This window comes from Pinus tabuliformis, chromosome 3_2 (genome assembly GCF_031772625.1).
Source record: "Pinus tabuliformis cultivar Carrire ecotype Pingquan chromosome 3_2, CPIR1, whole genome shotgun sequence".
In the NCBI taxonomy this organism is placed as follows: domain Eukaryota; kingdom Viridiplantae; phylum Streptophyta; class Pinopsida; order Pinales; family Pinaceae; genus Pinus; species Pinus tabuliformis.
Window position 1 is genome coordinate 151,847,167 of NC_142302.1, and position 9,652 is coordinate 151,856,818.

The 9,652-nt window shown below is 37.8% G+C and overlaps 1 pseudogene; it reads right to left on the reverse strand.

Moving 5' to 3' along the window:
* Positions 1-5,388: 5,388 nt before the first annotated feature.
* LOC149180258 (scarecrow-like protein 1 pseudogene) lies at positions 5,389-6,540 on the reverse strand (annotated as a pseudogene).
* Between the last annotated feature and the right edge of the window lie 3,112 nt (positions 6,541-9,652).

Below are 9,652 nucleotides of genomic sequence, written 5' to 3' on the forward strand. Positions count from 1 at the left end.
TTTACGAGCAAACTGCACTCCACAGGGATCAAACACGAGACCAGTCAAGTGCCTTACCACTAGGGTGCACGGTGGTTCTTATAAGTCATAGTGGTTAACTACTATATAAAGTATATGTTGGCGCTATATGGGGGAAGGGGTCGGGACTAAGCCCTAGTCCCCGACCACACCACACACCACATAACCATGGTAGAGGGAGCCAAGGGCTTGGGGCTTAGCCCCAACCCAAGACCATAAGACCTTACCACCATATAATCAATGGAGGTGCTAAGGAGTGGAGACGAAGGAAAGATCTCTGGCCTGTGGTCATACCACACATCATATGCCCACAACAAAGACTACAAGGTAGGCACTAAAGCAAGGGGGCCAACCCCAGGACTTATGAGACTAGATGTGACCCGACACAAAGTGTAAAGGAGCCTAGTTGGAAGGATAGGTGGTTAGTATGGCCGTTGGGCCCGTGGCGCCCATATAACCACATGCCCAATACTAAGGGCTTAACTGGCGGGGGTAGGCGTTAAGGTCCAGCCCTCAACCCTATGTGGCCATATGGCCTTGATTTTTGGTCTCCAGGTGTTAGAGGTTGAATTAAAGTTGCAACAAAATGCACTAGCGAAGGGTGGAATTATCACTCCATTAGCGATTTTCAAGGCGGACTTCTAGGATAGTTGGCCAGAAGGGCGAATTTGTAGGATGGTTAACATTCAAGTTCATGAGAGAGCTTGGAAGCTCATAACATTGAGTTTTCATCCAAATTAAGCTCAAAAGAGGCTTATTTAGGGTTTTTGGATATTCTGAATCCATTGGTAACCTATAATTTTTAATTTGATCACATCTACAAGGCCTTTTTTTTAGGTTTGAGACTAAAGGTGTATGGATCAGTTAGGGTTTGGAAGCAGTTCTGGAAGGTATTTGGACATGGAGAAGACCTTGTAGGGGTATTCTCACTTTTAGAAGGCTACTGCAATAGTTGTAACCAACAGGGTTCAACTCAAGTTCAACTTCCCTTAACATGAAGTTTTGATTATGTGCTTCAATGTGGAATTGAAGGGTTTACATGATGTTTTTAGCTCATTTCAGTTGAAGTATGTCATCTTTGTAGGAGATGCTTTGAGTTGCTACTGTTGTGAGAGTTATTTGTAGGAGAACATTACCTTGTAGGGGTAATAGCCACATATTTACCTGCAGCAAATGTTTATGTACTTCATTGATACTGAATATATGAGTGGTCTAGTCATGTTGATAGGCTCGAAGATGTAGCCCAGGAGGGGTGAACTTCGTTAACAAACCTTTTGTTTTGCTCTCCTTTATGCCTGCATGGATTATGTGTTGTTATGTTCATTATGTTAAATTACATATGAAGACTAATTCATGACAAGAAGAGACATTTGAAAAACATGTTGTTTCAAGACCCATTTTTAACCTTACAAAGCATTAACATGGTCCTAAGTTTTTTTTTGACTTTGTAAAAGAGGAAGAAATCACCTAATCCAATTTCAGATTAGTTTGGTATCAGAGCACCAGTTGACCCAGTTGCAAGAATGGGTAGCAAAAAGAGTCTTTAAGAGCTAGAGAACAATTTAGCTCTTTCGATGGAGAACATAGAATTAAGAAGGATGTTAGAAATAGCTGAAGATGAGAAGAGTCACATGCGCTTTGTTTTGCAGCAAGTTCTTCATGAGAAAGTTGCAGAAAGTTCATCTCCTACACCAGCAAGGGAAACCTCCAGAATGAGGCCAATATGTGGTCATGCTTCAAATAGTGTTTTTGGACCATATGTGGAAGTTGTTGCATGTGAATTTTGAAAACACCTTCAAGAATAACACCATATGCCAGTGGATAAGAGTGGGTGGCTAGAGTCATATACAAGTTGGCCATCATCGTCATCATCAAAAGCTGAAAGGATGAATGACAAGTTTAAGGAGGTAATTAGCATCTCAAGTTCCACTCCTTCTGTTTATATGCATAACAACTATTTTGCAGTGTTCGAGCAACATACCAAGGGAATATGTATGAAGTTTCTTTCCAAGATGGGATATGAAGGTGGAGGCCTCGACATAAATGGCCAAGGTATTACCAATCCAATTATGGTTGAGGAGAGACTGAAGTATATGGGATTGGGATATGGTCGAAGGGAGTTTGGAGAATGCTCCAAATAGCTTGAGGTACATCAAACATCTGAGCATGAGATGTCACCACCTTGTGACAACCATCGAAGCTGCAACTCTAGAGACAGGTATAACTCTCAAGAGTGTTTTCCAATGCATGGAAATTTTGAATACTTGTGGAATCAATACCCTTGTACATTTTGTGATGCTTTTTACCATTGTGTGGTTGTATGTGAGAAACCTATGCTAATGGTTAAACTAATGAAACAATTTTTGGGCATCAAGCATAAAGACTTTCTTTCACATGAGAGAACTTCTATGTCAGCAAAAAATAAGAAGTTTTTTTGTGCTCATTACAAAGTGCATGGACATGACATAGAATGATGTTGGAAGTTGCATCCAGAGCTTCGTTCAAAGAAAGGTAAATAGATTATGCTACATAATGCAAGGGAAACAAAAGTTGGAAAGGAGGAATCTCCACAATCCTAAGTGATCTTCAAGATAATATGGTGCAAGAAGAGAACCCACAAGCCTAGGAGAGGTAAAGTTTGGGTAGATTTACTGTAAACATTTTTTGTAAAATTTTTGTAAATACTCGTTGCCCTTACCTGCTTAGGTACTTTTGTAAACTGAACATTCATTCTCACTATGCTCAACAAGCATATTTTTTTCATTGATGTATGTATTGACTCGTTATAGTCCACATGTTAAGGACTTTTGTGAATGTAGAAGATTATCGTTCAAAGTTGTCTACTAGTTGTCATATGTTCACTAATACAAGTATTCAATTTGAGACTTGTGTGAACTGAATCTTTGTTTTAAAGATTGTATAAGATGACTATGTATTGTAGGCAACGTCAATCATATCAAGGAAACTTTTGTAGCTGTGTACTTTTCATGTACAATCTCAGCTTGAAAATGTTAAAGCAAGTTTATTTTGCTTCTGAATTCCTAGATGGGGCCAAGTTTGTCTTCAACAGATTAAACTTCAAGATGAAGTGTTTTTGGAGTCGTGCAAAGATGAGAGTAAAGAGAATATTCATATTCCACTCATCAATATTTTTTTCTTGCAACAACAATAAGAAGTATGGCTCAATTCTTAACAGGATAGCAGGTCTTCATGATGGTGATAAGTGAAGTGCCTTAATTGGGGCTTGAAGGGCACCAATTGAAAATTTTGCATTTTGGATTGACTTTTTGGGTATTTTTGAGTTCCAGCCTCTTTATATTGACTAGGGAAGTAAACTTTTGGTGTCCAAAAGTTCCTAGTGGGGAGGTGTGAATAGGTGATCAATATTAAGCTCAAAAATGAAAATGCTTGTAACTTCTTGAAAATAGTGCCAAATCGAAGAGCTCCCTGATATGAATCCAACGCAACTTGAATCGCTCAAAACTAATATTGTATGCTCTCGATATTGTGTTCTAATCGTTTTCACAAACATGTAAAAAATTTGCAGATTGGTTGCAGGTATGCTGACTGTGCAGTCCGTACATTGACTGGGTAGGTTGATTGTATAATGTGGGACAATGAAAGGCTGCCACTTTTCCTCTCCAGATTGGTAAAATTTTTCTGTGTTTTGATTGGTTGTTGGTGTTTTTATGTGGTCCAATAACAGGGAGCCACGTGGGGCAATGGGTGACTACCACGTAGCCACCCAACAATGGTAAACAATTTGTTATGGGCCAAACTACTGCCAACATGGATTGAACACAGGACTTTTCGAGCACAATTCAAACGCCTTACCACTAGGGCGCATGGTGGTTCTTATAAGTCATAATGCCTAACCACTATATAAAGTATGTGTTGGTGCTATATGGGGGAAGGGGTTGGGATTAAGCCCTAGCCCCCAACCACACCACACACCACAGAACCACGGCAGAGGGATCCAGCCAAGGCCATAACACCTTACCACTAGATCACTACCATATAACCTATGGAGGCGCTAAGGAGTGGGGACGTAGGAAAGAGCCCTGGCCCATGGTCATACCACACCTCATATGCCCACAACAAAGGCTACAAGGTAGGCACTAAAGAAAGAGGGCCAACCCTTGGTCATTTGACAATGCACGTGCCCAAGGTGAAATGAAAAAGGCGATCAGGTTAAGGTGCTAAGGTAAGGGGGCTAGCCCGAGGACTTATGCAACCCAATGTGACCCGGTGCGAAGTGTAAAGGATCTCGACGGGAAGGGAGGGTTGTGAGCCTGACCCTCAGCCCTATGGCACCCATATAACCGCATGCCCAGTTCTAAGGGCTTAAGTGTCAAGGGCAGGCGTTAAGGCCCAACCCTCAGTGCTATGTGGCCTTATGTTACTCTACTGGGTTTAGGATGGATGGTTATGACCATCCGCTTATGGTGGCTCTCACATCTATGTTTTTCTCTTGGATCGGTGGCCTCTCCTATGTGAGAATGATTCTGATGGGTTTATTTTTGGTTTATGGAAAATATTTTGTCTATACATGGTCTTGATGTTTTGGCAGTTTTTTAGGTAGTTCCTCTACTAGCCTTTGGTCTCCCCTGCATGGGATTTTTTTGCTTTAGTTTCTTTAGTTTTTTGCTGTAGGATTTTATGATCTTTTTTATTAAAGCTCAGGCTTCCATGTTAATCACTTCAATTTCATTGGAGCTCAAGTTATATTGTAAGCACTTCAATGTTAGTAGAGCTCAAGCTATATTGTAAGTACTTCAATGTTTACATCCAACTACATTACTAGTATTCTTGTAGGTCGGGGTCAGAACTTAAATAAGTTTTCACTTGTAGAGGTTTAGGAGGGACCATCCACTGACTAGTGGCCCATCTCCTTGGTTCCTATTCCATGAATTGAAAACTATATTTGTTAAGCCATAATTATATTTTATATTTTTTAGTGTCAATTTTGAATAAGAAAGTACATTTCACATGCAATGACGATTGAAAAAATGAATTTAATCACAATAAGACCCCAACTTTTATTTAAATTATATGATGCTAATATTTATACATACCTAAGACAAGTTATATTGTTTTCTTGTTTTAGGTAAAAAAAGTTCAAGTATTCTTGTAGGTTGGGGTTGGAACTAAAATAAGTTTACACTTTTAGCGGTTTAGGAGGGACCAACCACCGACTAGTAATTGTCTTTATCCAGTTTCCCACTGTGCAAGTGGGCATATCACTGATTGTAGCAAGCCTTATCATTTTCCTCTCTACTTGCATAAGGAAGCAAAACACAAATGAATAACTATGACTATTATCCTTGGTTGAACAGAACAGGTAAAAACCATTGTTTCCTTAAATTAGTTTCATCTTTTACCCCTATAAAAATTTATTGTGTTAGGTTTCTGAACTCTTGCCTGACACACATGGAAGTTAGATGAAATTTCTGCAATGATATTGACAAATTGTAAGAAATTCTTGTACAAGAACCTTCTTACAACCCTTACTTCTAAATGAAAAGCAGATGTTGCAATGAGAATTCTGTCCAACCATCCAAAATACATAGCTCCTCCTTCTTCCTTAGTCTTGTATCTATTGCAGTATGATTGACGAAGAAAATATTTAATTGTGTCCTTAACATTAGCACTGAGAGGATACACACTATAGCCTTACATAGTCATTATAGCTCTCCATTTTCCTACGACTTCATACCTCTCAATCCTTTCTTCGCCCTCATAAGTAATGATGTTCACTATTTCTCGGGAAAGGTATTGTTTTTCCACATTCTTATGATCTTTTTTATCCCTTTTAAGTGTAGCACCTAGAGACTTAAACACTTATGAGTAATAGTTTAATTTTTCCATGGACGGGGGCAAAATAGGTGTAGTATTAGTGTTAACATCTTGTTCTACTACTGTGACCACTTTAGGGTTGAGATACTTCACCATCCTTAGAATTCAGGAATGTGGGTTCTTTGTAGACACACTTTCATCGGGCATGTGATGCAATTGGAATGAAAAGTTGACTGTTGAAACCTCATCTAGATTTATCTTAAGCATCCATGGTTGGACATCTCCAACCTTTTCTATAATCGATATAAATTGTAAAGAAGCACCAATGGATTCTGCATATTGTTCAAGCCACATTCCCATGATATCCAATCCCCCAACGATATGTGTTACATATTCAGGATCACCTATTGCAGTTATGCGCAAATTTGGAGGCCCACCAGGTCTTTCTGGAAGGACCTTTAAGAGGCTTATGTACTGACTGCCCTGTCCAACATAAAAATCTAGTATATGAACCTTTTGCTCATCCTTGAAGACTTCAAAAATTTCACTATTAGCCACCATGCAACCAAATTTGAAATATTGGATAACTTCAAATAATATTTTCATGGCAGATAAACTATCAGTTCTTGGTGGCCCTTTACAATTCAAAGCTTTATATAATCCTTTTCCTAAAGATGTTATTTGTGCAACAAGACCCGCCACCATGTAAGCTGCAAGTCTTTCCATTGGGTCTCCTTGAATTGAAATTTTTGCTCTCAATTTTGCGATTATATGTGATGCCAATTCTAGTTTACCTTCAGATATGCAGTTGCACATTGAACTAACAATTTCTTGGAAGAGCTCCTTGTATGAACATTATCTTGCTAGTGACCAATTGATGCATATGCTTCTTTTTGTAAAGAATTAGTTTGTGAAATAGAACATGAATCAAAGATATTTTCAACACTAGAATAATCTATGTTGCGATTAGAATAATCCTTCAAGGTTGTACTCTCCATCGAAGAATGCATAAGGGAATTCTCATACAGAAGGTTTTCAATAGTGTCTACCCATTCCCTGTCAGTATATGTGCTTTGAGTGGGGTTAATGATATTTGCTTCGTCAATATCAATAAAAATTTCTCTCTCAAACTCTTGCATCCATTGCCTGATGTGTTCTGGGTTTTCATTGAAGATACTACCATATATAACTCCCCTTTGGCAATCTAATGATATAAAATTTAGGTACTGTGACATATGTTCCCCAGTGAGATTCTCACTAGATACAGGTTTCTGGAGGGAAGCAGAACTTTATACAATATGCATGCTAGGATAGTGACCTCCACTTGATACCAAAACTTGAACCAATGTAGAGGGGTTATAGGAAAAACCTTGAGAATGAAACAAAGCAATATTATTTATATATTGATGATAAGATCCAACACTTTAACACGATGAGTCAGATATTCCCCCGGAATCCATAGGAGACAGAGGTGATATGGGTGAGATATGGTTGTGTTTTTTGTCTTCCCATAACATATCTTGCCTCTCAACATTAGGAAATGAATAGCAGTTGTGTTACTCGGGGATCCAATCCTGCTAGGGAAGAATCAAGATATGAATGAGAGCTAATGGAAACACCCCTGAGTTCATGTTTATACAATACTCTCATTTTATTCAAGGTATTTATTGTACCAGGTGATCCATTTATGCTTCTTCTTCCCCCATATATGTCATTCTCACTGCTTGGATGCTCAGACGGGTCTAGAGGCCTTAACATAGACATGATATCCACCCTCAACAACTAAAAACCACTATTACTTCAAAATATTTTATGCTCTACTATATCTTTGTCATAACAATGACATAAAAGGTGCACATCCCAGGACCCAGATTATAAATTTGAAATCATGTTTTATTTTGACCCTGAAACACAATTGACGTCAAAAGATACCTAAAAGACAATTGGAGTAAAATATTATCAAAAATCTTGAAATTAATTTTGAAGATAAGTTGTCTTTTTTTATTGCCAAATTCCATGGAAATTTCTCCTAAAAGAAATATGAAATATAGTTGCATTCCCAAGTTATCTGCAAGCTCGTTTGGAAGAAAACTAGATAGTTTAATTTTCAATCATAGTAAGCAGGGTATCTCAACAACATAAAATTGGATTGTGGAACTGGATACTCAAATATACATTAAATCTCTGAGACATCTAATGCATCTGAAGATGCCCAAAAACACTAATAAAGACATTAAATATAACTTATAAGAAATTGCCCATTTTATAGGGGTCTAGTGTAACAACAAACTCTTCTCCACACACACACATATATATACTCTGGGGCTAGGGCTATAATGAAAAGCCTTAAGACACACTCCATAGAAAAATAGCTACCACGTCCACATAAAAAATTATAAAATAAGAGAAGACATCTTCTTTCTTTCATACCTTTTGTAGAAGCATTGGTTTACTAAATGGGAACTTGAATCATGTTCTATATTGTTTCAAAATATTGAGCTATCTAGTGGACAAACTTAACTTCCTATATTGATAGATAAATTACTCATCGATGGTCTCTCCTATTGCCTTATTGTTATTATCATTGTGCACATCTATTTGTACATGACATTTATTGAGAAAAATATCATTTCCTAGTCATTGTTATAATACTTGTGTTGTAGATGAGTAAGTAGGTTGACGTTGTTTTAAGTTCAGGAAGTTGAGTTCATATTCTCCTTATTTCGTTTCATAGGATAACTAAATGGAATAATCTAGACATGTGAAAATGGATTGATACAGTTACTGATTAATTGTATTGAATGAATAGAAAATATTAAAAGTAAAAAACAATGTGCTTAAACATAGGCAATTGAAGGTCAAATGAATGTAAAAAGGACCCCAGTCACCCTCCTGTTGGAGCCTGAGATTTATTATATGTTACTCAACTGGCTTCAGGATGGATCGTTATGACCATCTGCTTATGGTGGCTCTCGCAACTATGTTTTTCTCTTGCATCAGTGGCCTCTCCTGTGTGAGAGTGATTGTGATGGGCTTCTTTTGGGTTTATGGACAATAGTCTGTCTGTACATGGTCTTGATGTTTTGGTATTTTTGTTGGTAGTTCCTCTACTGGCCTTTGCTCTCCCCGGCATGGGATTTTTCTGCTTTAGTTTCTTTAGTTTTTTGCAGTAGGATTTTATGATCTTGAGCTCAGGCTTATATGTTAAGAACTTCAGTGTCATTGGAGCTCAATCTATATTGTAAGCACTTCAATACCAGTAGAGCTCAAGCTATATTGTAAGCACTTCAATGTTCACGTCCGACTACACTACTGGTATTCATGTAGGTCTAGGTCAGAACTAAAATAATTTTTCACTTCTAGAGGTTTAGGAGGGACCGACCACTGACTAGTGGCCCATCTCCTTGGTTCCCGGTCCATGAATTGAAACTATAGTTGTTAAGCCATAATTATATTTTATATTTTATGGTGTCAATTCTGAATGAGAAATTAGTGGCCCATCTCCTTGGTTCCTGGTCCATGAATTGAAAAATATAGTTGTTAAGCCATAATTACATTTTATATTTTCTAGTTTCAATTTTGAATGAGAAAATGTGTTTCGCATGCAAGGATGATTGAGAAAATGAATTTAATCACAATAAGACCCCAACTTTTATTTACATATATTGTGCCAATAATTATACTTTCCTAAGATAGATTATATTTTTTTTAGGTCAAAAAAGTTTGAGTATTCCTATCGAGGTCGGAACTGAAATAAGTTTGCACTTATAGAGGTTTAGGAGGGATCGACCACTGACTAGTGGCCCATCTCCTTGGTTCCCAGTTCATGAATTGAAAA